This window comes from Crotalus tigris, unplaced genomic scaffold (assembly GCF_016545835.1).
Source record: "Crotalus tigris isolate CLP2741 ecotype Arizona unplaced genomic scaffold, ASM1654583v1 scf7180000024424.1579004, whole genome shotgun sequence".
NCBI lineage: Eukaryota > Metazoa > Chordata > Lepidosauria > Squamata > Viperidae > Crotalus > Crotalus tigris.
The window spans coordinates 1,219,221-1,245,358 of record NW_024100591.1 but is presented as its reverse complement, the minus strand read 5'-3'; the positions used below and the strand labels follow the sequence as shown (position 1 = coordinate 1,245,358).

Genomic DNA, 26,138 nt, shown 5'->3' with positions numbered 1-26,138 from the left:
CCAATCAGAATTGTAGAGTAATGTGAGACCACTCCAGCCCATTTGTTTAATAAATATTTTCAATTTTCTTTCATTCTATCAAGTTTTCCAATCTACTTATGTGGTTTTGGATCATGAAATCAGCATTACATTACTAAGTTTAAATGTCCTTGGCTGTGGCATTCTCTTTGGCTGGCTTAGCTTTCATTGTCTGCCTCCATGCAATATCTAGTGCTCTTTCTTTCACATCAGTGCCCAAACAATTACATTTTTTCGAAATATGAGCCAGCAGAGGAAATCATCAGAAGTGCAGAAAGAGCTCCCATTTGCTAACAGATCTTTGCTCTGCTCAACAACCAATCACTCTGATATGATCAGAGAAGATTTACATCAGCATTAGCTATCAGGTACATTTGCACCCTGTTTCTTTGACAAACCAGCTTCTCTCCAGGTTTCCCACCACTACAGTAAAGAGGTTCCTGGACTGAATTAATTCCACATTAATCCTGGGATGGGAAAGGAAAGCACTATTGTGCAGAGCTGACATAGTGAAATTGTGAAATCACAAAACCAACTTCTAAATATCACAGAGAAATACTAAGGCTGACATTTATTGACCATGCATGTAAATATGTCTGTGCATGTGCTTTTGCATGCATACAAAAGAGGTTGACATTCACAGGGGCAGATTAAAGGGAAGGGAAGGGAAGGGCCTAATTAAAATTGTACTGCTATGTACCATTTAAGGGCTCAACGTCTTTCATGATTCCTGTCTGTTTCTTGCTTACACTTTTATTCAATTTGTGATGTCACAGAATTGAAAGAAGAAGAGCAGTGTACAAAGCAGCCCAGAAAAGAACTCAGTCAAACTAAATGTTATTTGATCTCAACACATTTTTGCTAAGGTGCTGTTACTGCAGGAAGTATTCCTGGCTGGCCAGCGACATGATGAAAGGGAATGGCAGCAAAGCAAGAAGGGAAAACTAATCATCTTGTCTGTAATGAGTGGCATGCTTCCTGATCAGAAGAGCATCATTTGGCAGCCTTTCAGAATAGACATAATATAGGCATGTCAGGGATTAGCAATAGGGAGAGCAAAGCATTGTGACAATTACCAATCCAGGTTATATAGAATTTAAAGACAGCAGTAGTGTAAAAGCAACACTACTCTTCTTTTTTCCTGAATTATAGTGATAAAGTGGTTATGGTGCCAGAACAGAATATCTAGTTAAAATCTACCTTCAGCTGTGCACAGACACATGTGCCTTGATCATGTTCATCTGGATTACTGCAATGCACTCCATATGGGACTTGAAGACCACCCAGAAACTTCAATTGGTCCATAACGCAGCAGTGCACACAATAATGGGGACCCCTAAGTTTTCCCATGTATGTTGCACAAACTGCATGCAAAAGTGTTGTCAACACAAAACATCAGGTCCATAGATGGAAGGTCCAATTAAACTGATTTATTGCTAATCATGCCTGTGCACGGGAATCTTCTCAGCTAACAGCCTTCACCTGCATGCAGTTAGATAAGGGTCACCAGAATTCCAGGAAAGTTGGACATAGCTTGTAGCTATGTAGGGATTCTAAGCTGATCCCTCTTTTAATTCTGCCTCCAGGTTCTGCCACTCTTACTCCTACAGGCTTCCAGTTTCTTTCTGAGTGCAAGTCAAGGTGCTGGTCATCACTTTTAAATCCTTACATGGCACAGTGCTCAGTTATATGTGGGACTGCCTTTCCTTCTACTTGTCCTACCATGTTAAATAGGGTGGGCATGCTCTTAGTACCTTCCCTAAATATTGCCATCTGATGTGAACTGGGAAGCATGCCTTTTCCATGCCAGCCCCTAACCTTTTGAAACACTCTTCCCTCTAAGGTTTGGCTGGCTTCTAGCCTTCTGTAAAGCTTTAAAGACCGGGCTTTTCCCACAAGCACTAGGATAAGATAGGATAATTGCACATTAAAAGTTTGATTTGGCGCCAGGTCTTTGTTGTTTTTAATATTTTAATTTGTTTAGTTTTAATGGTTTTAATATGATTGTATATGTTGTTTTAACTTTTGATTGGGAGCCGCCCAGGGTTGGTTAGAAGTTGGGCAATTATATAAAGATTTTAAAAAATAAATAAGCAAATGGTCCTAGTCATACACACTTAGCTGCATATATCTAATCAACCCACATATATCATGTAGTTATTTGAATGGGGAAAAATGATGCAATGAGTCCTCTAGCTTCTTGAGGAAGGGGCGTTGTCTTACCTGAACGCCTTTTCTCAGCATGACAATGGAGAATCCACCAATGGGTTTTGCTTGTCTTCTGCCCGTAGACTAAGTTAGCCAATTTTGCCACGCCTCTCTTCCTGGGCCCTCCTCTTCCCAGTCTCAGCTGACGCGAAGCTGTTGGCTATGTTTCCGTGTGTTGGCTCAATCTTTTCCAAGCACAGGACCTGACTGGCCCTAAGGGTGGGAGTGGATTCTCCATCGTCATGCTGAGAAAAGGCATTCAGGTAAGATAACGCCCCTTCTCCAGCATGACGAGTGGAGAATCCACCAATGGGACATACCAAAGCCTCACTGTCCCTGTGGGTGGGAAGCCGTCTGGGCCTGTGTCCCACTTCCTGACACTACGCATTGGAGGACCCTCCTGCCAAATGAGGCCTCCGCCAATGTGAACTTATCTAATTTGCAGTGTTTTATAAAAGGGGAAGGTGACGCCCATGTCGCCGCCCTACATATTTCCTCAATCGGTGCCTGAGTTGCCCACACTGTTAAAGTTGCAGCGCTGCAAGTGGAATGGGCAGTGATTTGTCTAGGAACTGCTAGCGACTGCCCCTGGTATACCTCTGCTATGCACTTCCTGATCCATCTGCCGATTGTGGATGCTGTGACCCTTCGACCCCTTGAGTGCGAGTGGAAGGAAACGAACAGGGCCTCCAATTTGCGGAAGGGTGCCGTTCACTTTATGTATTGCCTTAAGGCCCTGCAAATGTCTAAGGTGTGCCATTTGCGCTCCAATTCATGGGAGGGCTGAGGACAAAAATCTGGTAGCACCACCTCTTGTGCCCTGTGAAATAGGAAATTGACCTTGGGAATGAAGGAGGGGTCCAGACGTAGGACCACCCTGTCCATGTGGAAGGTACAGAGATCGTCTCTAACTGATAGTGCTGCCAACTCTGAAATGCGCCTTGCTGAAGTAACGGCGACCAGAAATGTGACCTTAAGGGTCAAGTATTGTAATGTGCAGGTCCGGACAGGTTCAAATGGAGGTGAGGTAATGGCTTGTAGGACCTTAGACAGATCTCAGGAGGGATATCTGTGGACCACGGGGGGTCTGTTGTTTGTTGTGCCCTTAATGAAGGATCACACCACTGAGTGCTTGGCCAGTGGTTCAGAGTTGCCATATGTAAGAATAGTGGACAGGGCGGCCACTTGTCTACGAATCGTGTTGGGTGCTAAGCCCCTATCCAGACCCTCCCCTAAATAGTCTAAGATCCTCGGAATAGTAATACTAAAGGGATCTAGCTACTGCCTTGCGCACCAGCTGCAATAATTTTTCCACGTGGAGTCATAGATTCTGTTAGTTGTAGGCCTTCTTGAGGCCTAGATTATCTTAATGACTCTTTGTGAATAGGTTTCCCTTTCTAGGAGGCTCCGTTCAAGTGCCAGGCAGCTAATTGGAGCCACTGTGGCTCTGGATGTAGTAGATCCCCCTGGCTGAGGGAGATTTGATTGTGCAGAATCCTCCATGGTGGGGATGTAGAAAGACTTATGAGGTCGGCAAACCATGGCCGTCTTGGACAGTGTGGTACAATGAGTATCACCTCTGCTTGTTCCTGCAGTATCTTTATGATGGTTGCTTGTATCAGAGGAAGCGGTGGGAAGGCGTATAGCAACCCCTCCGGCCAGTGTCCCTGGAGCGCATCTGCTCGCTCCGCCCCCGGTGACGGAAAACGGGAGAAGAACCTTGGGAGCTGAGCATTCTTGGGGCTGGCAAAGAGGTCCAGCATTGGATGGCCGAACCTCTCTGATGCTTCCCTGAAGAGAGAAGGGTGCAGGCTCCACTGAGTGGTCTACCGCTGCCTGCTCAGAAAGTCCACCTGTTGATTCGCTTCTCCTGATATGTGTTCGGACCTGAGGAAGACTAGATTGTTCTTGGCCCAGATTCCCAGCGATTGGGCCTCAATCATGAGGGACCTGGACCGTGTGCCCGTCGGTTGACATGGGCTTTGGCCACCACGTTGTCCGTGAGAACTAGGACGTGCTGATCTGCCACTGCGTTGTGAAAGTGACGGAGGGCCAGATGTACGGCTCTGAGCGCTAACCAGTTTATGTTGTGTCTTAGATCTTCTTTGGACCATTGGCTCTGTGCCAATTGTGATTGCAGGTGCACTCCCCAAACGAATAGGCTGGCGTCCGTGGTCAGAATGACTCAGGTGGTTTCCTTGAATATGTGTCCCTTTGCCACCACTGGGGACAACCACCACTTGAACAATTTCAGAACCCTTGGTGGCACCTTTACCCTCTGGTTGGAAGCGCCAGTTCACATTTTCTGAAATGGGAGCAGGAACCATTGCATGTCCCTGAAGTGTAGCCGTGCCCACGGCACAATTGCTATGCATGAAATCATTTTGCCTAGCAATTGGGAGAGCGTGGTGGTCTGCTTCCTTCAAATTAACCTGACCAGGGTTTGAATGCTGTTTTTGCGTTCTCGAGAGAGGTAGACCTTGCACTTTAGCGTGTCTATCACAGCTCCCAGATGAAGAAGACGGGTCGATGGAACCATTTGACTCTTCTGGAAATTTACTGAGAACCCATGGTCCTGAAGGGCCCTTAGGGTCAGTGTTAGATCTGACTGCGCCGCCTAGACTGATGAGGACTAGATGAGAATGTCGTCCAGATAACACTGGATGCGCACTGGAATTGTCCGTAGGTGTGCGGAGAGGGTCGCCAGAACCTTTGTGAATCCTCTGGGGGATGAAGAAAGACCAAAGGGACGGGCCCTGTATTGAAAGTGCTAGCCTGCAAGGCAGAACCTGAGAAACTTCGGATGTTCTGGTAGGATGGGGATTTGAAGGTAGGCCTCCATCAAATCTATGGGCGTCAGGAGGTCTCCCTTCTGACGCCTGCTAATATTGACTGGAGAATCTGCATTTTGAACTTCCTGTATGCTAGCTGGGTTTTCAGGTTTTTTAGGTGTAGAATTGCTCTCCACCCACCCAAACTCTTTGGGACTAAAAATAATATGGAGTAGAACCCTGTCCTTGTTGCCCTTTCTGCACAGGTTCTATTGCCTGAATGGCCAGGAGGTGCTGGATGGCTTCCCCTTTGGTCGGATCCCTTGGCAATGGGCAAGGGATGAAACGGTTTGAGGGTTTGGAGATGAATTCCAGTGAGAGGCCGAATCCGACAGTATTTAGGACCCAAAGGTCCATGGTGGTGGCCTGCCATTTGTGTGTGAAGAGAGCCAGCCTGCCACAAATGGGAGAGCCTTCCCCGGCGTCAGTTGGATTTGCGAAATGGACGATCCCCCCGCTCCACGAAAGGGCAGTTTTGACTGGAATTGTTGCCTAAATCTGTCCCTGTTGCCAAATCTATCACTCTGTCGGTCTGACCTGGGCCTATAGGGATGGGAAAAAGAATTTTGCTCTGGGCCTGCGTCAGATCGAAAGGACGGTCTACAAGGGTAGGAAGGGACTCTCCTCTCCGTTCTCCTTGACAGATGGGCCAATACCTTGCATTTGTCCTTGTTTTTTATCAGATAAGGATTAAGGGCCTCACCAAAAAGCATGCCGCCCTTGTAGGGCGCTGTCGCCAACCGCCACTTCGCCTTAATGTCGGCTCGCCACTGTCTGAGCCACAGTAATCTACATGCTGCGGTGTTGTACACTATTGCCCTTGCAGAATAGTTTGCTGCGTGCAAGGATGAATCTGCCATGAATTCTGCTGCCGCCACTAACCTTCTTAAGTCCTGGTGGGTTCTCTCCTCCTCCGGGGAGATCCTCACCTGGAGTTGGCGCAGCCAGAGCAACGAAGTCCTAGCAAAAAAAGAGGTAGACATGGCTGCCTTGACTGCCCACGCCGAGGCCTGATGTGTCCTGTGGAAGGTGAGATCCAACTTCTTATCTTCTGATTTCAGGGCTTCCGCCGCATTCCCGGTTACCGTGGATAGAGAGAAAAGCGCAGCTAGAGGTTCATCTACTGTCCGGACCTCTATTACCTCCGATAAGGCCGGATCTATGTTGAACAGCTTCTTGTCTGTCCCCCCCCCCCACTGGGAGGAAAGACCCTGGTGCCCCCAGATTATTCTGAATTGTATCAAAGAAGAGAGGGGGCAGGGAATAAATTGTTGTGTGTAAGTGGGCTGTGAGAACACCCTGTTGTTTATGACCTGACTAGTCTTGCAATCTTTGCGGTGCTGCTAGCCTTGTGGAGCAGGGATTTGAATAGAGTCGGGTTAAAGAGACCCACGAATGGTGGAGGGTCTGGTGATATATCATCGTCCTCTGACAGCCCCTGATCCATTTGCTCATAGTCCTCTGCAGGAGACCTCCTGCTTCTGGAGGACCGAGAAGGGGAAATTGAGTCCTGGTACATAGAGGCTTCTTCTTGGGAGAGGTGGGAACGACCTCTTGAAGCCACAGACCCGGCTCTGGAGCAATGATGTCTTCAAGAGGCCATGGCCTGAGCAACAGCCTGAGATATCAGAGATTGTAAGTGTTCTGATGACAACGCTCCCTGGTTGTCTGAGAGACAAGGACCTGTTGCCATCCCCAGGCCTTCTGGCCCTTCACTTAGAGGAGATCCGATTGCCTGCTATGTGTCAGCCTCTGTTTCCAGAGATTCCTGACTAGGCTTCATTGGGCCAAATATTTCTTCCTCCTTGTAAGTAGGTGGGACTAGACCATCTTCTGCTGTGTTTTGCCTCTTCTCGGGTCTAGAAAATTGTTTTTCCAGGGCCTGGTGTCGACGTTTGGCCTCCTTATCTGCTGCCTTGGAAGACCTTTTGCCAGATATTGCTCTGGCCTTGATCCTGCCCACCACCTCCTGGTTGGATGATCTTGGCCTCTTACAACCAGGAGGGCTAATGGAGGATTCCTGTGCTGTCTGGGTAGCGTTTGTGTCTGCCATTGGCAAAAGAGATATCCCAGCGCAAGACTGAGAGAAATCTCAATTAAGAGGCCTGGTGAACATCTAGTCCAGGGGATAATCTGTGATTGTAAAATGTTCCTATGATTGTCTCTCTTTTCCTTCATACATACATATATACATATATACATACATACATACATACATACATACATACATACATATATATATATATAGGAAATGCTTGACTCTGATTGCCTTGAGAAAAAGGAAGCACAGCTTGAACGCTCCCTTCCCTCCCCCATTCCAAAAACATGTGGAGTCAAGATGGCGACCGATCTCCTTGATCGCTCTCTGCAGCTCAGCTGAGTTCCCGGAAGGCCAGCAGAGCTCTGTTTGCACCCCGCCTACTAGCTGGGCTCCGGGGGAAAAAACGTGTAGAGATTTTATGCTCTCCGCCTATCGGCTGAGCTTCGGGGAAGCCGCGGGAGTCCTGTAGCTCTCCCCAGATCAGCTGAGCTTCAGGGGAAGCCGCGGGAGTCCTGTAGTTTTCTGCAGATCAGCTGGGCTTTGGGGAAAGCCATGGGAGTCCTGTAGCTCTCCATGGATCAGCTGGGCTTCGGGGAAAGCCGCGGAAGCCCTATTAGTTCTCCGCGAAGCAGCTAGGCTTCAGGGAAGCCTTGTTCCTCCAAGGAGACGAAAACTAGGCACTCCCTGTGGGTTGGTGTGTGGGGGGGTGGGGGGGTGGAAGGGAAACCTCCCTTCGCCTTAGAGCTCACGCGGTGCCAAAAATGGCACCTGGCTCTTTGTTCTCTCTCCGACGATCGGCCAGGCTAGAGCAAGCCTCACAGCTGCACTGTGATCGGCAGGAACGGCAAAACGAACAGCCATTCGTTTTTTACTCCCCCCCCTTCGAGTGAAGTTAAACAAAGAAAAAAATACGACCTAATCTAGTGAACTGATTCTGGAGCCAAGAAGAATCTGTCTGTTTGGGCTATAGACTAAGCTGAGACCGGGAAGAGGAGGGCCCAGGAAGAGAGGCGTGGCAAAATTGGCTGACTTAGTCTACGGCAGTGGTTCTCAACCTTTCTAATGCCGCAACCCCATAATACAGTTCCCCATGTTGTGGTGACCCCCAACCAGTTATACATCACTGGGTGCCAGGGGCGTGGCTAAAGAAAAGGGGGAAAAATGACGGACAGCCTTGTTTGGAGACCCCCGTGAAATGGTCGTTCGACCCCAAATGGGGTCCCGACCCACAGGTTGAGAACCACTTGTCTACGGGCAGAAGACAAGCAAAACCCATTGGTGGATTCTCCACTCGTCATGCTGAAGAAAAGCTAGAGACACATCAAACAGATAAATTCATCATCTTTGTAGATGTCATTTTTTAAAAGTAACAAATCTACTCCTATGTAAAAGAAGTGCCAACCTGCAAATGCTGGATGTCTAATTTATATCTAATAAATTATGCTAGTGTATAGGTATCTGTTTTGGTGCAAGTTTATTGGCTCCATTGCCATCCCCCTTACATGTCATCTTCTATTAGGAAAAAATTCACTTCATATACTTCCAGATCTGCTTAAAAATGAAAAGGCTAAATAACTACCTCCTCACCTCATGGTAAGTGTCTTAATAAGTAAAAGGTGGACATAGACTCCATTGTTTCTTCTGAACAAATACTACTACAATCCTAAACAAGTCTAGACAGATTTAAGTGACAATCAACTGAACAGATCTTAAATTTCTGTAAGCAGGTACAAACCTGCAGCAACATTTAAAAAAAATTAAAAATACAAATTATGAAAAACTATTGTCTATGTTGGAAAGTGCCAGCCTTTTTATATTATGTGAGTAATTCAAATCTTTTCGCAAAAGTGGTAGGGAGGAGAAATATAACAAAATTGTATTGTGTAGTTCTACCACTATATCTACCTAAGGCTAGGTGCAATACTTTGGAAAAGAATGGGTCTTTTACGGGGAAAAAACAGAGTTGGTTGATATCTGTGGAAAGCTAAAATACATAAGATACTAATCCAGTTCTAATCATGTTTCTTGAGTATTACTGTCATAGACTTTAAATTACAACTTTGATGACTGATTATCTTTCAGTAAATTTTCAAAAACCATTCCTGTACTTTGCTTAGAATTGATTGACTGAAGTAATCTACAGATACATAAATAAATAAATCTTTAGGGCATATCATATATTTCCAGCATTCCACTTCAACCAATTTATTCCCCATGATCATTCTATTTCTTTGTAAAATATGATTATATTGCACTTGCTAAATGAAAGTGGGACAGAATTAGAGATGCTAAAAATAGAAAGCTCACAAATGAATTTAATGTCAAATTATTAACTTGATGAGACATTTCAGAAACAGAACAAACGGGGACAAAAATGCTGAAAAGAAGCTCAACATTTAGAAGGTTTCCTTGACTATCAGAAACAAAAGATAAAGCTAATTCTATTTTAAATAAGAATGGACATACTGTGTTTTTAAAATGTTGCCTTATGTTAACATAGCTACATATTACAAATAAGGTTGCATTTTTCTTGCTTACATATTGAAAAACAACTATTGGGTGCGGTTTCAAATTGCTTCCTCATTTTAATTGTTTTTCCAAATAATCTGGATCACAGTAGCAGGAATGTGATGACTGATTTATAACTGTACTGTACTTTGCCTTGAACTGTCAGGAAAAATCACAGTATAAATCTATTAATTGGAAGCATTTAAAATACATTCCACAACAAGACAGCAGGTTCAAGATATTTTGCTAATGTTGCTAAGAAAAAAAAATATAGTTTTCTGATTTGCTACCCAGACAGTCTGGCTCAATAGAACTAGTTAAATAATAATTTTCTAGGGTATTATTTTGTCAGACCATTTTAATTTCATTAACATTACAACATTTCTAACTTCCCAAAATACAATAATGGAAGTAATCACAAACTATAATAAAAAAGCTGATTAACTATAATCATTTAGATTGGGGGTAGAGGGTGAAGTCTGCATGTAAGCAGAGAATCCTAAAAATTGTAATTGCACTATTTATAAAAGCCACCAGATTGGGAAAGGCTGGTTTAAGAGAACTACTTTCATTTTACCTTTGAAAATATTTCTTTTTTTATCCTGATTTTCTCCTCCAACACTAGAAACTAAAATAGTCTTTCAAATTCAAAGATCAGCATCCCAGATCTCATATAGAAATTCTCTATCCCAAGTGGTATTCTGGCTGCTCACCCACTACTTACCATACTGCCCATATCTGATTGAAATTAAATCTAAAATATTGACTATATAAGGGACCTGGGTAAGTCCATTCCACTACCAACATCACATAAATGACATCATTTATGCCAATACAGAAGTCTTTGCATATACAGCTATGTACGCACAGAATTCCACAGCAACCAGGACCTTGATAATGCAAAGACATGGCTCATGTGAAAATCAATGCACCTAAAATTGCATGTATTTAAGTTCTCCTGTTGTGTAAACATCATTTTAGGAGTGTCAATGGAGTGCAGGATTGTTCCAGACTGTTCACTGGATATACCCAATATAACAGCATCATCTTCAGATGCTGCATGGGATCATCGCATGTCATTTCTCCAATTGATCTCTTGATTCTTGAGGACCATCAAGCTTTCAAACCAAAAACAAATCCTTACTACTGAAGCACAAAATAGCAGGATAAAAAAGCTTATCAAATATCTGTAGAAAAATATCCTAGCAGCTGCTTATTATATTTTCAATACGTTATCAGCTATCTTTACTTTTTTATTGACTATGTATGTACATGGCTATGGAGTACTGTCTAGGATTTGCATATTGCCCTTGGAAATCACTATTATATTAGGCTTTTTCCCTAGGAGATTACAGCACAGACTGAAACAGGCATACAAAATAAACAAGAGAGGATTAAGCTAATTTGAGTAAATAGAAGAACTGATCATTGTTCCAAGTGCATGCATTTTTAGTTACAGTAATTTATAAATGATGATGGCAGAAGGAGGGGCGGGGGGGGGGGCGAAATCTACAGCCAACTGCATTTACTCCATCCATTCTGTAGGAGATGAGAAGCTACCCAGTCCTCCTCTTGTAGCACTGAAGGAGAAAAAAGGATTATCTTTTCTGATCTCCTTTATTTCTGGGAACTGTTTCATGATCCCTCTCCCACAGAATGCTTCATTCTAGGGAGTTTGGTCCTCAAAGCAATCCGATGTGACAATGACTTCCATGGGGTCATTGACAGAGCAGGCCAAACCAAGATTTTGTTAACTAGAGGAATTGACTAATCTACACAGAATGGCTGGATTAGTTTTTACATGTTGTGCCAAGGTTTAGTAGCTAATCTATAAAGTATCATTTACAGATTACAAGTGCTTTGCTTAAACAATATTCTAAGCCTGCAGTCTCCTAACCGTGCACTTCAGCGTCGCAGGGGAACCATATAGCAAAATCAAAATATCCCAAATATCCCAAAATGCTGGGATATTTGACTACTGAAAATTAGTGAGCTTTCTGTGGCATTCTGGGGTGCTGCAGCTTGGGAACTGCTAGAACAAACATATCAAACTCGCGACGTCATGTGACATTGTGAGAAGTATCGGGACAGTTTTGCCATTGCTGGCAATGGTGTGGGCGTGGCTTCCGGATGACACGGCTGGCCCACGGCTGGCAGTTTGACACCCCTGTGCTAGAAGGATCATAAATAGTCATAATAACCTTACAGGCATGACTTCACAGGATGTAGGGTCACAGCAACTTTTTTTTAACAAAGTTAGTTAAATACCTCTTGGGTTATGTAAACCCAATCAGTTGAGTTAGGATCATGCTTTTCCCCAAAATCAAAAGTATTAAAATTTTAAAAGACAGGGTTAACTTGTGATTTATATTTCTTTCCAGCCTCTGAAAACATAGAGACATAGAGATAAAGAATCTAGAGCAGCTACCGCTGCAGGCATTTGATCTTTATGGTATATTTTCAGTTTTCTACCCAGTGAATATTCCCATTGTCTCTGGCTCTGAATGATCCTCCATTTGCTCCAACCCTGATCAAGCTATCATGTATTTTAACACTTTTGAATTCTGGGGTGAGAGAAATTGTCAAATCAAGTTGGAATGCTATTTTGGATGGTTACTCTGTACTTAACAAGGACAGATTCAGCTTTCATCAGTTGCCTGCCACTGGATCACTGGATAAGTTATGGTACTTGAGAATGGTGATAGACTGTTATTGTAGTTGTGTTGTGCTAGTGCAACCAATGTGTTCCATTACTGTTATTTTCCATTATATAATTAAGCCTCCTTGCCATTTTGGTCTCAAGATGCTCCTCTGTCACAGTATCAGAGAAAGCAAGTTATACAGAGTCACTAATTAGTTTCTTGAGAATTTCCCTGTAATTGTACATAAAAATTTGGCTCAACTGGCCTTTCCCCAAAAACATGCATGCTCTAAATCAATAGGGCCTTTTTTTTTTTTTGCTAAATCACTTATGGAAACAATATAAAATGTAGATTTTTTTCAAGACAATCATTAATAAAACCATTGCTGACTTTGAAGACCAAAGAATCTCCTTTAAATAATTTCCTTCCCACATCTCAAGTTTTATGGAACAGTTACACAATTCTAATTACTGAGATTGACTTTTATTTACTCAGGTGATTTATATCACTAGCAAATAAAATTTATATCACTAAAAAATAAAATCCACACAGATACATTTTAATACCCACCTGTATAAGACTGTAACACTTTGTCCTAACAACTGAACCTTTCTTAATCTGTTATGCTATGGTACAGGGGGAGATGGGACATTAAGTGCAACATATCCAGTGACGATTGTGTTCAGGAAAGACATCTTTAAAAATTCATTTATCTAAATGAATTCAATGACAGTGAAATATATTTTCTGTTTAGCATTCTCCAAACCAAATACAGAATTGAAGCTACTATACCAAGTCAATTTGATCAATTTCACTCAATAATCAAAACACTTGGCAGTTTGTTTCCTAAATTTCAAAAGTTCCTCCCAGAAGCACTACATATTTTATGTCTTAAAATATAACCTCCACTATCAAGATACAAACCCCTCCACACATGCCTTATCTGTAAGTCTTGCAGAGCCTAGCAACTATCAGGAACAATATGTCTGAAACTAGCATAAGTGAAAGTAAGAGTACAGAATCATAACCCAATCCTATTGATGATCCATAGCTTAGCACAGTGTTTCTCAACCTTGACAATTTTAAGGCAAATGCTGGCTGTGGAATTTTGGGAGTTGAAGTCCACATGCCTTAAAATTGTCAAGGTTGAGTTAGCAGGAAGAACTATATATAAGGCAACCCCGCCTTCTCCCAAAAAAGTCCAATGTTTTGAGCAAGTAAGAAAAGAATGTATACATCTAACAAAACCTAAGCCTACTTTGGAATAATATGCTATCCAATCAACATGTACTAAAGGACAAAGAATGCCTTAGCTTTTTTTCTAGAATTCAGATAAGACTTACTGAGGGGAAACTATAAAATAGATTCAGACATTTTTATATTTAGTAGGTTATTACAATCAAAGTGACTTGATTTAGTCATGGCTAATCAGATAACATTTTTAAATGTACAGATCTAAAGTATGGATCCAGTCCATGCTTATATTTTTAAAACATAAAAGTAGAATATGTGCATAGGATAAAGATAATGAAGTGATTATTATATTAAAACATCAAAGCATTCATTTAAACAGAAGAATGTATTATCTATTACTATTACTCAATAATAAATAAAAGTATACTTTCAAGAAGAAATCATTCAATCACTTAAAAAAGGTTTTCAAAAATATATGGCAGCAGGACTTACTTATGTCTCTCATTTTTGATAATGAGGAAAAAATATTCAAACATGTTCACAGCACGTAAAATAACTTTTGTCATATATTACTGACAAAGTTATTCATATAGCTGATTTTAATTTACTATTTATCTTCAAATACATTCTTACTAATAAGCTACTATACTTTTATGACATAGAAGGCCATTATGGTCTTGAAAGTTAGCTAAGATATGAATTTCATCATCATGTAAATGCTGTTGTTGAAGAAAGAAACATACAAAGAAAGAAACTCATCATTTTGAGACAATGTGGTTTAAGAAGACATGAAAAGTAAGAAATGACCATTTCAAAAAGAGGCATACTAGCAGACACTATGATAGGCTATGTCATACTTTCAGATTTTTGGACTTGATTCCCCAGAAGACCAGGCCACATATTCAGTGATCAAGGATTATGACAGTTATAATACAAATACTTGGAAGATATCAACTTGTTAAGAGATCATCAGAGATCTCTCATGTACAGCTACTACTTGAAAATACAAACATGGTTGATGCAGAGATGTGTTATAATTGCCCAACTGCAGTTATGCTGCCTCATCATTGCAGATTGTTGTTCCTGGGAAGGATGAATGAAAAACAACAGCAAAGGTATCATTTTATACTATACAGGAGAAGGAGGCAATGGTAAACCACTCCTAAGTTTTATCGAGAAAACTACAGACAAAATGATTGATGATATAGTACCAAGCCCCTTGGGTTGGATACACTCAATATGCTATAGACTGAAGATTTTCATAGTATCAATATGTTATTGATGTGGCTAGATTAAATCCTTGGGATATCTAGTTGCTGGTATTGCCATGTAGGAAAAGAAAATCTGAAGCTGCAAAAAGAGAATTGTAGTGGGAACATGGTATATAAGAAGCATGAATATGGAAAAAGCTCAACATCGTGAGATATTAAATTTATTGATTATGCATTGATATCTTAGGCATCAATGAACTGAAATGCTGGAATGAGACAATTTCAGTCAGAAAATCATACTATTTAATACTTGAGATGTGAAAAACAATGAATGTATTGCTTTCATAGTCGGGGGAAAATGCCAAAGATAATATTTGCGAACAATGCAATCAATGATTGAATAATATAAATTAGATTCATGGGCAACTTTTTTGTATAATGGTTATCCAAATTTATATTCCAACCACTGACGCAGAAAGAAGTTCAATCTGAAATAGACAGAACATGCAAGCAAGATGTTTTGGTTATGGTTGCAAGCTGAGATTCCAAAATTGAAAATATGAAGAAAAATGTAGTTGGTCTGTACGGCCTAAGAAACAGAAATGAAGCATGAAAATGATGTATCAATCTCTGCCAATTATGTCTTTGTTGCTAACAGTCTTATGAAAACCAAAATAATGCCTATATATATAGTTATCATCAGAGTACACAGAAATCAAGTTGCTTGTATTACTGATACAAGAAGGTAGAAGAGCTCAATTATAGCATCAGAAACATGGTCAGGTGGTGACTGTGGAACAGATCACAAACTGTTCCTGATCCAAGTTAAAGAAGGAAGCCAATGGGTTTCCATCATATGATCTTGAGCATATATCCCACCATTTTCAAGGAGAACATCAGCAATTGCTTTGAAACCCTGAATCTCATATATAGAGAACTAGGTAAACTATGGAATGAAATCAAAGTAGTTGCTCAGGTTAATTGTGAAAAGAGACTTCCAAAAACCAAGGCACCGAAAACAAACAAAAAACTAGATATCAGAACAAATGCTAGAAATTACCAAGAAGAGAGGAGAAGCCAAAGCCAAAAAGATCTCAGAAAGAAATTTAAGAAACAGTATCAGGGAGCTGACAGAAGAGACAAGGAGCAATATTTCAATGACTTTTGTAAAAACCTAAACAATGAAAACAGAAATAAAAGAACAAGGAAAGCTTTCCAAAAGATCTTTGAATTGAGGAAGAGGTGCCAACCCTGAACTTACTTAACTGTGGTGGTAAACCTACGGCATGGTGCCACAGGTGGCACACAGAGCCCTCTCTGTGGGCATGCGCACCATCGCCCCAGTCCTAGGCTTTCAGCTGGGTTTTACAAAACCTTTTCACTTTAGGCCTCTGCTGCCATGTGCAAAAAAAAAAAAAAAGGTTCAATCAATCAATTTCAACTTCTCGCGGGGAAAAAAAAAGATTTTGCAAAGTTGGAATTGATTGATTGAACTTTTCAGTCCCACCCAGTTGGCCACGCCCACCCGGCACCCGACGATACATAAGTGGGTTTTGGGTTGCAGTTTGGGCACTTGGTCTCTAAAAGGTTCGCCATCACTGTGATATAATAAAGGATACCAGTGAACAGATAGTAACTGATTCAAAGACTAAACAAAGATGGAAGGAGGATGCTGAAATTCTATACAGTACAAACAACAAAATCCAAGATCCTTAAAAAATTTCTCTAAGAAATATAAGAATTGTAAGAATAAGAAACATTTATAAGAACTGTAATACCAGAAGGTGAAATTAAATCAGCATTCTGGTTATTACCAAGTTGAAAGTTTACAGAAATTGGAATATCTACACAAATATGGCATGCAACAGAAGAATCAATAAATATGCTAATGAATCTAACTATGTCAGCAAATCTACAGAATTACACAATAATGAATGATTGGAAGAGGTCAGTTTACATACAGTATCAAAGAAATTAGATTTAAAATAATGTGAAAACTATGGTATGATATCCTTAATTTCACATACTAAGAAAATAATACCTAGGATCATCTGATGCAGGTTACAGTGGTACGTGCCAGAGGTTTGAACTGGTTGTAGAAAAGGCTAAAGAGCAAGAGGTATCACAAGAGGTTTTAAAATGTTCTTAAGAAAACAGGAATCCCAGACTATTTCATTGTCCTCGTGCAAAATCTATATACAAGACAGGAAGCCATGGTCAGATGGAAAATAGTGAAGCAGAGTGGTTCCAGATCAGCAAGGGATGTATTCTAGTCTATTCTATTGATTTAATCTATATGCTAAGTATATATTGAAGGAGGCTGGATTTAAAGATGAGCATGTTTTTAAAATAGAGGAAGAAAAGTCAATAATCTGCCATATGCTATGGTATTAATACTATTCTGCTAAATGAAAATATTATTGTGATGAAAATCAAAGACACAGTGAAAAGAATGGGATTATGCTTAAATATAAAGAAGACCGAGCTAATGGCAACAGGTAGTCCAACCACCCTTAAGACTGAAAGTGATCATACAGTGGTCATAACTTCTTTTATGAGGGTCTACAGATAACAGAACTAATAATCAAGAAATACACTGCAAACTGGCACTTGTTAGGGTAGCAATGAAAAGATATTCAGATGCCAAGATGTGTATATGTTTACAAAGATTAGGATTGAGTAGGCATTGGTTTACCATGTCACGCTCTACAGAAGCAGAAGTTCAACTCTGAAGATGCAGGATGGAAAGAATATCAATGCTTTTGAACTTTGATATTGGAGAAGATTCCAGAGAATAGCATGAGCAGCCAAGAAAGCAAAGAGAAAAAAAATCAACCCAAAATTCTCACTTGAGCACAAAGCATCAGACTCAAATTATTGTACTTTGGATGTAAGAAGACCTACCTCTTTTGAGAAGTCTGAAATACTGAGAAAGGTAGAAAGAAAGAGATGGGAATGACAACCCAAAAAATGGATGAACTTGATTGAATGGTGATAATTACACTACTGATAGACCTGAAGGGCCAAGTTGGGAACAGATCATCCTCTATGTGTTCTCTAAGAATCAACATTGATTTGATGGCATATAATCAACTACAGAACTTGGACACTTACTACAAGATATAAAGTCACCATCTAGAAAGGGCAGATGAAATAATGATACCACTGATGTTTAAGAGAAATGGTGCAAGTCCAACAATCTGCAAATTATTCAGGTGAACTCAAACTAAATTCTTTACAACCTGTTTTCCTCCAGCATCTTAGAATATTTAAACACCACTCATAACCTCACATCATTTAAACAAGTGTAGTGAAATAACTCCAAGAAATATTATGCAGCTTCATTTTGCATCCAGATAACAAATCCCAGTTAATTTATACACACAGATGCACAAAGAGCCAATTTAAAGAGATTGTTGCAGAAATGTGATCACATTTTCGAGAGGGAAGCTGACATCAAAATCCGAATGCCCCCAAATCAGTTAAGGGAAGAGATCCGGCAGGAAGAATGAAATGATATAATTTATAATTCTATACGGCCCTAGTACAAATCAGAATCTCTGATTTAAAGACAATAGGGAGTGGCAGAGATAAAACAAAAGCTGCACTTTTCCGGCAACTCTCTCTCCCCTCTCTCAATTTAGATCGAAGGCAGAAAAACACAGATAGACGAGCGAGACAGTAGCTCACCCAACCCACTTTCCGCCGGCCTGTAGATATGCAGTTAGACCGAAAGGGTTTGCTTTGTTCTCGCATAAATCATCCCAAGGAAAGGAGGATCGGCAGGAAAAAACCCCCGCCCCCCCCCAGATCACTTTCTGAAAGAGTTGTTCCTCACCCTGCCCGCCCATTGTGCAGGCGCTTCCGATCTTTCTTCTCCTTCTCCCGCATCTGAAGCAAAACCAAACCGTGACCTTCGCGAGATGAACGAGGCGGGCAACAAGATCCGAGGAGTGCCCGCACTTCTGCCTGCCTGCCTACTAGACCATACTCCCCTAAAGCAGATGCCCCCTCTCTGCTCATCAGCCTTGCACACACGCACATCCAAACAATGCTCCCTTCCCCCTTCCGTCCCGCGCATCTCCTCCCCCCCCCCTCCGGCCGTCGATTTCCCCTCCCCCAAGCACCCAAGTCCTCCACCCATCCATGCAGAAAGTCCATGCAACATGACAGTGCAAGCGCCGGGGAGGGGGTGGGGGGGGGATCGACTACCTGGCGGTGATGGTGGTGGCAGCGGTGCTAACACTGGAGGTGGGTGCAAAGGTATCTGGAGCCCTGCACGACCTGGAAGAGACATTCAGACGAATGGGAGCAACAGACGTATTTAATCCGCGCTGCTCCCGCCGCCGCTGCCTCTGTTGCTCCTGCTGCAACTGCAATGCATGGCTGATGCTTTTCTCCGCCCCTGTGTTGCTGATAAAACTGCAGCTTGGGCTTGGTAAGAATGGAAGCGCTGCTACGCAGGCGCACTTCGCACTGGCTGGAAAGACGGAGCGGACCGGTGACGGGCATGCGCAATAGGCCAGAGTAAAAAAAAAAAACCCTCAGTGAGCATGCGCTTCTTACTCCTGGCGCTTCTAATGATAATCACGCATGTGCTGGCCTGCCTTCGCTTAGTGCACTTGCCCCTCAGACTATAGGAGTTCGGTTGCAAACCTCCCGCTGTGTATTAGGTGGCAGCAGAGGTGCGGGGTTTTTTTTTCGGTCTTTCCCGCTTCCCAATGGTCACATGAATTTTTTTTTTCCGTCGAGATTTACTAACCCCGAATTCCCCGTGTCAAAAATTAGAGTTTTATGGGAGGCTAAAAGAACGAGCGAACCTTTCTACGGTGACGAAATCCGATCAGAACGATAAGGGAGGGGGGATTTTGAAGCACGGCTGGAGCGATGATCTCAGCGCGTGGAATGCGCATGCGTTAATGAGACGTGCGCCTTAATGGTGTATAGGGCAAAGCGGACTGCTGCATACCTTCATTAGTACTCTTACGCGGGGGGGGGGGTTGCGTGAAGGCGGAAGGGTGCTTAGTAAATGGAGGCGAACAGCGTGGCTAGCTTTCCTTCCGGGGTTAAAGGTTATGAAAAGGCACCAAGAAGGCGGGGCGCGCTTATAGTAGTCCGTACTTGAGGTTATCATACGTTCATTTTATAAACCGCCTAATGATTTGAAATTTGAATTACGGGCAAAACTTGTTTTCAACGTCAGGCCTATTTTATTGTCGCTGCCTTAAAAGTATTCGAGAAATGAAAAGAGTTGTACCATGTAATATTTTTTTTTGTGTTTGCTCATCCATAAATTCCATAATTACAAGGGTATTTTCGAATGCATACCAGAATAGAATAACAGAATTGGAAGGGACCTTGGAGGTCTTCTAGTCCAACCCCCTGCTCAAGCAGGAAATCCTATACAATTTTAGACAAATGGTTGTTCAGTCTCTTCTTTAAAACCTCCAGTGTTGAAGCACCCACAACTTCTGAAGGCAAGTCGTTCTACTGATTGTGCTAACTATCAGGAAATTTTTCCTTCATTCTAGGTTGGATGAGAAATAAAATGATTAAAGAGAAAGCTTTTTTAAAAAAACAAAAAAAACCGATGCACCAGAAACATAATTAAAATAATTCTATCACTACAAAAAAAGAGAAAGCAAGATACATTAAGGTTATACTGTTTATGGAAATTTTAGGTTAGCAAAACATTATAGAAACACTAAATTTGAAAAGGATTTTAAAAAAGACAAACATGATTTCCAATCCACTGTGAACTCTACCCAGACCCTTACACGATATATACTTCTATTTAGGATATGTTCTTATGCCAAGAAAGTTCCTTCAAATGACTAAAATTAGACTTGCCACTTACCACGTGTTATACTTCTATAATATTCATGTAACTTTCTTGATTAATGTTTAGTTTTCCCATCAGGCAAAAACTTGGGGACATGGGATTTTATTACTAGATTATATCAAAAGGAACAAGAGAATCTGACCTAGTCTGACCTATCAAGAAGGGAAAATGCATGATCTTCCAAGAGCTATTGAATTCCAATTCCCTTCAAAGAGCCAGTTCGGTGTAGTAGTTCAGGTGATGGCCTAGAAAGCAGGAGAAGCCTCCCCTAGGCAAGAAAGCCAGCTGGATGAATAGGGTCAGTGGGGAAGGTTGCAAGCAGAAAGGACATTAGATTTGAGATTTTGAGGATTTCCATGCAGGGAGGGGAAATACTGCATGCTGAAGGAATGGACCTCAAATCTAGCAAAAACATTAGCAAACACCAGCATTCTGTAAGGCTCAAAAGACTGGGATTCACTAACATTTCCCCCTTGTTGAGTTAAATATTATTATACTGTTTCAACAGTCCCAAGGCAAAAGAGTGGTTTGGTTGAGTAGAAAGTTTTGCAGAGTTCATCCAAGCAGTTTGATGAAGAACATGCAAGATTGGACTGCATAGCCTTATGAAATGGCAATCTGTAATTGTTTGACTTCCTTTAAAATTAAATAGCAGGGCTTAGTTGTTTGGAGAAGAGGGACTTTAGATGTATTGCTTCTAAATCCTGCCTTGATAGTATCGTTGCTCTAACTTAAGATGGTGAATATGACATCCTTCATAGTTAATGCAAAATTAATTTAACACCTGAAGGCAGCAGGCTAGCTGAGAAGGTACAAATCAAAAGGGAGATCACATGCATACATCTACTCTCCAACATCTCTTCACTGCTTCCTGATGAAATCTCATCCATTTCTTTATCTAATGCTAGATTTGATCTGGAACTTTTCACACAAGTAGACTAGTTAGAAATGTTTCATTTTCTCTACGGACAATATTTGCCTAAATTGTTTTCATACTTTTTCTCATTTTAAATGGCATCAACTTTGACTTTCCAAAATATCTTTCCTTTCTTTTCTCTTCCTTCTTTCCTTCCTTCCTTCTTTCCTTCCTTTCTTTTCTCTTCCTTCTTTCCTTCCTTCTTTCCTTCCTTCCTTCCTCCCTCCCTCCCTATGGGAATTTTCATACAGCAACCAGTTTCATATACCTATTCTCAAACAGTCATTTTCAAATGTGCTTGCTCACTCTCCATGAGGCAACCAGTGCTCCATTCAGCTGACCAGTGGGAGAGCACAAAAATCAGCAGCCAGTTAACATTCCACCACTATCTCCTCTTCCTTGTTGCAAGTGGAAAGCTGGTCACAATAAGAAGTAACTACAAAATCCTTCCGTATTAAGCATCTCATGTCATTATACCTTTTTATTATGGCAGTTTCTAGTTGCCAGGTGCAAGAAACTGATTATTGCATTAGGCAACACAGAAGTGGATTTCAGTTTACATTAATGACTAGGACTTGATTCTACAATAGATAGCAGTTGTATGACTATAATTCATTCCAATTCCCAAGACATGCGATTCTTCCTTTTTTTTAAAGTTCTTGAAGGAGAAATTAGAGGGGCTTATAACCTTCAGGAGCAGAGAAAAGCTTTGCTGACATGTCATTCTCTTAGATTAAATAACTGCAGCTTTTTTCACTCAGCTGGATACACAATAACAGTACAAAAAAAAGTGTTTTTTTTTCTCTCACCTAAAATTTTTAGGTTACTAGTGAGGTAATGTTCTTGTGTCTTCAACTGCATTGGAGAAATATTTAGGAAAGTTGTTTTTTACACTGGCATGTAAGAAGATGCAAAGTTTTCCCTTCTGAGCTTATAGTAGTGGAATTGTATAGAAGTCTTATCTTCTCCAAAAATTAAAAGATATAGCTTCGTCCGTAGAGTCCTTGGTGTATTGCTTGTTACAAATAGAACATTTGAACAGTTTGGTCCAAATACATTTTTTGAAGGATTCCATTTTATCCTGAGTTTTTATTATAATACAAGTAGTCCTCGACTTACAACTATTCATTTAGTGACTGTTCAAAGTTAAACGTCACTGATAAAAGTGACCAATGACCATTTTTCTCATGATCAATGCAGCATCCCCATGATCACATGATCATAGCCATCTTAAAATGGTGTTAGAGTGGATTGCATAAATGTGGAATCTAGACAAGTACAGTTCATTCAGCAATGTGATTAACAACAATGAACCCAGCTATTATCTCCTGTCAGCAGCTAACTAGATTTAAAAACTCTCCCTGGCTTCAGGCAAGTCTTTAAATAATAAGTAAATGGAAGCTGTTTTACAAGCTCCATGTATTTATGGGAGGGGAGAAATGAATGGGAAGGAAATGCTTTTCTCACTAATCTCTGATCCTTCCCTCAAAAATAAAAAACCCTCTTATTGCATCAGAAATAGCTTCAAGTGATTCCTTTAGAAATTAACTTGAAGTTTTGCCAATGAATAGGAATGTGACGAGAGTATGGCTGGATTTACACATTATCAGCTCTGGGTAATTAACCATAATTAACTAAATAAGACATAATTGATAGGGTTCATAAAACACGCTAAAACCAAGACTAAGCAATCTACTTACAGCTTGACATAACCTATGAACCCAATAGGTAGCCTTGGCAAGCTCATTATTGTGATTTCCCTCCTTATTCGGGGTGTACCCTGTCATATGGCGTTCTGCAGCTTTCAACATGCTTACTTATCTGAACCCTTAGACCAGCGGTACTCAACGTTTGTGTGACGGTGACCCCGTCACACAAACGTTATGCGCATGCGCGGCGTGGCGCGCATGCGTGGCGGCGCCCCCACGTGTGGTGCGCATGGGGGCGGGGCCCTGCGCGGTGCGCATGCATGGCGCCACCCCGGAGGTGCGGCGGCGCCCCCATGCGTGGCGCGCATGCGCGGCGGCGCCCCCCGGAGGCGCGCCGCCACCCCCACGCGCGGCGTGCATGCGCGGTGGCGCCCCCGGAGGCGCGCCGCCGCCCCCACGCGCGGCGCGCATGCGCAGCACCACCCCCCCAGAGGCGCGGCGCGCCCCCGGAGGGGACAAAATGGCGGATCGCCGCGTTTGGCGACCCCACAAAAGAGGTCGATCGACCCCAAATGGGGTCGCGACCCATAGGTTGAGAACCGCTGCCTTAGACCCAAAGAGATTTCCCATCACTGTTTTTCAAAAATGTCCAGAGTTTTAATAGTTTGAAAAATAATAATAATGATGATGATGTTGGAAGGGACCTTTCCTGCTCAGGCAGGAAACCCTATACCATTTCAGACAAATGGCTGTCCAGTCTCTTCTTAAAAACTTCCAGTGTTGGAGCATTCACAGCTTCTGGAGGCAGGTTGTTCCACTGGTTAATTGTTCTGTCAGGAAGTTTCTCCTTAGTTCAAGGTTGCTTCTCTCCTTGATTAGTTTCCATCCGCTGCTTCTTGTCCTGCCTTCAGGTGCTTTGGAGAATAGCGTGACTCCCTCTCCTTTGTGGCAGCCCTTGAGATATTGGAACACTGCTATCATGTTCCCCCTCGTCCTTCACTTCATTAAACTAGACATAGCCAATTCCAGCAACTATTCCTTATATGTTTTAGCCTCCAGTCCCCTAATCATCTTTGTTGCTCTTCTCTGTACTCTTTCTAGAGTCTCAACATCTTTTTTACATCATGGTCAAAACTGGATGCAGTATTCCAAGTGTGGCCTTACCAAGGCATTGTAAAATGGTATTAACACTTCACATGATCTTGATTCTATCCCTGCTAATGCAGCCTAGCACTGTGTTGGCTTTTTTGGCAGCTGCAGCACACTGCTGGCTCATATTTAAGTGATTGTCCACTAGGACTCCAAGATCCCTCTCATAGTTGCTACTATTGAGCAAGGTACCACCTATACCAGTGATGGTGAACCTTTTAGAGATTGAATGCCCAAAAACCAGCCCCGCCCCTGCTCTGCCCCCACCCCGCCTGCCTGCAAGGCTACTCACCACCTCTAGGGTCTGCTGCAGATCGCCCAGCAGCGCCATGGCGGCCATGCCCTCTGTCCGCACCCCGCATCAACTGTGCACGATGGGGCGTGAGGGCAGAGTCTTGTCTACGCTGCTTGGCTGCCATGTCCTTGGCTGCAATGCTCTGCGTGGGCGACGCTCGGGGGCGACTCTCCTCCAGGGGGGCTGCTGGTGAGGGGATCGCGGGGAGAGGCAAGGCTGGGGCAACAGCATGTGTACCCACAGAGAGGGCTCTGAGTGCCACCTCTGGCACCCGTGCCATAGGTTCGCCACCACTGACCTATACTATACCTGTACATTTGGTTTTTCTTGTCTAAACGTAGAACCTTATTTTTTTCACCATTGAATTTCATTTTGTTAGATAGCGCCCAATGTTCAAGTCTGTCCAGATCCTCCTGTATCTTAAACCTATCTTCTGGCTTCCTTATATCATACCTAGGATTACCAGGGCATGGGGTTTTTGTTGTTGTTGTTGTTTTTTGCCTAATTGAATTGGTAAAATTTTATTTCCTGCCCTACATCTCTATGCCAAAAAAATATCACATATGGGGTATCTGCCTATCAGGTATTTTTACAAATTGAAGTTCATAATACACTAGTAAAGTTGGAAGATCCAAATGGTAATAATAATGAGGGAGATCATAATCTATTCAATTTCTGTGTGCCATATACCGTACCTATTAAGAACACCAAAGCCTTCATAAGATTAGCGACCTTACTCTAAATATATTTCATCATTCTCCCAGTCTTAACAATTGTGCTACTTATACCAATTCTAAAAGTTCTTTTTTGTAAAGTAAATCCTATGAAGCCTTATGAATATATTTTTTGTAAGTTAAGACTGTATACACCTTTTAATTCAATGAGCAGAATCGTCAACATGCACTCTCCTTGTCAGAAGCTAATAATGAGACTACATCCCATCCATTAGCTATGGAAACTATGTTTGGTTAAATATAAGGTGCCTGGCTTTTGCTCATGCACTTAGCTGGCAATATCTATGCATTTATAACCTCAGCTGCCCTAAAGACTAAAACAGCAAATCAATTTCTTTCCAAGCCTTGAAGTTTATTTCAAAATCTGGCTTGAGCAATAATAATATATTAATTATTGTTGGTTTTACAATTGCCAGAAGAATGCAGTTTTTCCAGACAAAGATAGCTATGTGTCCAGTAAGATTAATATTCCACATTAGAACAACAGAACAAAGAATGCTAAAGCAAAGCAAGACGAATGTCAATGCTTGAGCAATCCAGTTCTGTTATCAGCATCTTGACACTGTGAAAAAATGGGATGACTTGAGAATAGATCAGGACTTGTGAACCTGTGGCCTTTTATTTTTATTTATTAACCAGCTGTACCCGGCCACGCGCTGCTGTGGCTCAGTCTGGTTAATGGAAAAGAAAGAAAAGAGAAAGCGCACATTTGTAAGATGTTTAATTTCATAATGCTTGTGGGTATACAATATTTTTTGTTGTTCCATTGTATGTGCAGATATAGAGATTGTCTGATTGCTTTTATGTCCAACAGATGGCGCTGTTTTTTTTAAAAAAATTTTTACCTGTCACAGGTGTGACATCTATATAATAATAGGTATATAAAAACATGCACGTATT

General features: G+C 41.8%; 1 protein-coding gene across 27 annotated transcripts in view; it reads right to left on the bottom strand.

The window, feature by feature from the left end:
* CLASP1 (cytoplasmic linker associated protein 1) overlaps positions 1-19,130 on the bottom strand; it is a 215,205-nt gene extending 196,075 nt beyond the window's left edge. For 6 of the 27 annotated variants that reach the window (XM_039330093.1, XM_039330096.1, XM_039330100.1 and 3 more), the window contains exon 1: positions 18,866-19,129. The gene's annotated coding sequence lies outside the window, so the exon portion shown is untranslated. Of the gene's footprint in view, positions 1-18,865 lie in introns of all 27 variants that reach the window. The other 21 variants (XM_039330104.1, XM_039330106.1, XM_039330108.1 and 18 more) reach the window with 7 other exon arrangements.
* Between the last annotated feature and the right edge of the window lie 7,008 nt (positions 19,131-26,138).